Raw genomic sequence first — 4,060 nt, forward strand, 5'->3', positions numbered from 1 at the left:
GGCAAGATGGCTCAGCAGGTAAGAGCACCGACTGCTCTTCCAAAAGTCCTGAGTTCGGATCCCAGCAACCACATGGTGGCTCACAACCACCCGTAATGACGCCCTCTTCTGGTGTGTCTGAAGACAGCGACAGTGAATTATGCCAGAGCGAGTGGGGCCAGAGTGAGCAGGCCAGGTGAGATCCTGAGTTCAATTCCTAGCAATCACACACATGATAGCTCACGGCCATCTGTACAGCTACAGTGTACTCATACACATAAAATAAATAAAATAAATCTTTTAAAAAAATACATGGTCATGCTCACTTTGGCAGAACATATATAAAACTGAGAAGACACAGAGAACACGTATGTAACCCATGCACAAGGATAACACAAATCCCCGAGCATCCTATACTTCTCTCTTTGAGGTGGGATTACAGTGAATATTTACAAAGCTCTTGCTCAGGTTCCATGCTTGATGCTTATATCAGCCTAATTAATTTCTTTTAAATATGAGATTTAAACCTGTGTGAGATCACCCCCACAGAGTGAGATGTCATCAATCAGTTCGATGTGGTGGCAAATACCTATAATCCTGGAACTCAGAAAGCTGAGGCAGGAGGATCACAAGTTTTAAGATTAGCCTGGACTATATAGCAGAACTCTGTTTCAAAAAAATCACCAATATTAAAATTTGTGAAAGCAGGTAAATTCGTAGGTCAATTTACCTACCTAAAGAGATCATTTGTAACGAAGAAAATCACCACAGGACTTATCCACAGGACTGGCCAGTGTGGTGAAAAAATAGAGAGCTAAGGTCCAGTAAATCTGGAATAAGAAACCATGAGAACTGGAAAGAGGTTATCATAAAAGATCCAATCCTTGTGAGTTTCAGTAGCAATGAAAAAGACAAATCCTCATAAAAAAAAAAACAAAGCATTTCATCCCCCCAAGCACATTAAATCCAAACAACCTCATGCCTGGACACATTGTAGCAAACATAAAAAAAAAAAAAAAAATTCCTAAAAGTGTCAGAGAAGAAACATGTCTCCTATAAAGGAATGATTAGGCTTCATGATGCCAACCACAGATGCCAGATGCCAGAAAGTAACTCACTATCATGTGTATCTTCTACATGCTGGGGAGAAATAACTGTTCTTCCTGTGTTCTGTGTCCAGCTACATTATCATCTGAGCTTGCAGTCAAAAAGTTATAAATCACAGACATTAGTGGACAGACACACCACTAGAAGAAGAGATTGAATTCAGGAGGGGGTCGGGGGATGGAGGTGCAAAGAGATTCCAGCCATGGGCTAGCTCTTAAGAAAGCAGTGACTGTAAAAATGTACAAAGATCAGCACATGGACAAACACTCTTGTTTGGTCACTCGATTGTCTGTGCCTCATCTGAGACGTTATTCTGCATGTGTTTGGGGTATGCTGCTCCGAATCACTTCTGCTTGCCATGGCTGTCACATCATGTTGACTTCTTCAGTTCTGGAATGTTTCACTATTTCTGGTCTATTGAGAATATCCCTTCCTCTTTTAAGCACAATCCCTCACTTTATCTTTTTTTTTTTTCTTTTTAACCATCTTTTGTTGGTGTGGGGAGGAAGATCCTAGTTCTGTATACTACTTAGAAATTCCACTGAGTAATATTTTATTTAACTGGGGGAAATTATTTGCACTCCTTTGATGGTGCTTCAAGAAAAATCGGCATTGGCGAGAGGGCTCAGAATGTATAAGTTCCTGCTGCCGAGCCTGATGGCAGTGTGGGTTCTATCCCCAGGACCCACATGGTGGAAAGGAGAGAACCAACTCCCAAAGGTGACCTCCACACATGCACACACATACATGCATATACCTCATACCCACATACATCCAAATACACATAGACACATGCACACACATACACACACATGCCTTATACCCACATACATCCAAGTACACATAGACACATGCACACACATACACACACATACCTCATACCCACATACATCCAAGTACACATAGACACATGCACACACATACACACACATACCTCATACCCACATACATCCAAGTACACATAGGCACATGCACACACACACACATATGAGCACAAAACAAATACATGTCATCTTTTCAAAAAGAACAATTCTTGTCTGCAGAATTCTAGAGAAGATTCTTATGTGGTGACTGTGTGGCTGACGGTTAAGGGTCCAGCAGCACAAACGAAGCCTGGCAAGCCACACAGCGTGACTTCCACCGCAACAAATATCTCCGGGCAGCCACAAAGCCTCTGAGATTCAAGGAAGGGACAGAGACCCCACCTTACGGAGAAGACCACACAGGATTTGGAAGCCACCATTTTAAAACGATCACCTGTATTTTTAGCACGGTGGAAATCAGATGCATTCCACAGCACAAGCTAAAATGTAAAACCTGGGGCTGGAGAGATGGCTCAGCAGTTAAGAGCACTGACTGCTCTTCCAGAGGTCCTGAGTTCAATTCCCAGCAACCACATGGTGGCTCACAGCCATCTGTAATGGGGTCCGATGCACTCTTCTGGTGTGTCTGAAGACAGCTACAGTGTATTCATATAAATAAATAAAAATAAATAAATAAAATGTAAAACCTGTAATTGGTGTGCACACACTGTGTTCTGCTCACCTTCCATATTCCGTCTATCCTGATGTCACAGAAAAGAAGGGTGTACTCAAACTGTTGTAAACATCCAAGATCCAACAGCTAGTGAGTGGCCACATTCAGAACAAGATGCATGACGCCTTCTTGTTGTTTCGAAACCAGGTCTTTCTGTAACCCCGGCTGGCCTTAAACCCCTGCTCTTCAAGTACGATGCCTCTGATGTGCCGGGGTTATAGGTTTGTGCCATCATACCGTACTTTTTACCCGCTCTGCCATCAAACAGTATTAAATGACTTCCGTCCCACTCACTGAAGCAGCCTATGAAGAATACAAGTTTAGATCCAGCCATCAAGAGAGGGAGGTGGCATCCAGGAGCAAGGGCTTCCTGTGTAAACAGGAGGTGCATGGGAAGCAGAACTGTGGTGCTGGGACAATGGGCAGTGAGCAGGCAGGGCCTCCAGTCTCCGGTGGGTGATCAGGACTGTAAGAGACCAGGCAGGAACAGCTGGGGCCCAGTGTTCTGCTGCCTGGCCCTGCAGAGGAACTGGCCTGCTTCTGGCTTTCCCAGGAGGAAGTTCCCCACTGCTTCTAGGGAAGCCCTTCCCATCCCGGGCCTCCCTGTGCCTTGGCTGGCTTTCTTCTTCAGGAGCCTGTTGTCTTTGGGGGCTAATCTGGGAGACAAGCCTCTTGTGAAGTCCCTGTGACCTGGAAGTGGGGGGATGGCGGGGGGCAAGGCAGGCCAGGCCCAAGATGTCAATCCAGAAGGCAGCCCCTGCTGAAAATACACCAACGGAAAAAGAATAAGGAGGAGGGGGGCAAGAGGCAAATAGAGAGGGAGGGAGAGAGAGAACGTGCAAGAAGGTCCAACTGCAGTCCAGGCCCAGTTGTGGAAGAGCTTTGTGATCAAGACAAGATGTTCATCTCCCCCGAGTCACAGTTTCCTCAGCTGTAAAATCAGGAAAATCGTGTCTATATGAAAAGGTTTGCTGAAAGATAAAACGAGCTAACATAGGTAAAGCGACAGGAGTTGTATAAATGGTAGAGTGAGTATAAGAACGGGAACTCTGAACCATATCTAACAGGTGTTCTAGGTGGAGGGGTCTCCTGAGACTCAAGGGAGGGGGCATGGTTGTGCACATAACTGTGTGCACGTTCTCAGTGCATGCATGGGCATTCAAGTGTGCAGCACGAACTGCAGGGCACACGGCATCCTCAACATGCTTCCAAGTTGATAATGCACTTTGATGGTCACCAATGCCGAGAGTGCTACTTCGCATAAACCTGTAATGCAAAACAGCGGAAGTGTGTTTAGAGTCATTTCACCTTTAGAAGACAGAAGAGGATAGACAAAGGGTCCTTTGAAAACAGAATTAAAGACAATTGTAAGCTGCCAAGTGGGTGCTGGGGTCTTCTAGAAAAGCAATCAGTGCTCTTAACCACTGAGTCATCTCCA

This window comes from Mastomys coucha, unplaced genomic scaffold (assembly GCF_008632895.1).
Source record: "Mastomys coucha isolate ucsf_1 unplaced genomic scaffold, UCSF_Mcou_1 pScaffold23, whole genome shotgun sequence".
In the NCBI taxonomy this organism is placed as follows: Eukaryota; Metazoa; Chordata; class Mammalia; order Rodentia; family Muridae; genus Mastomys; species Mastomys coucha.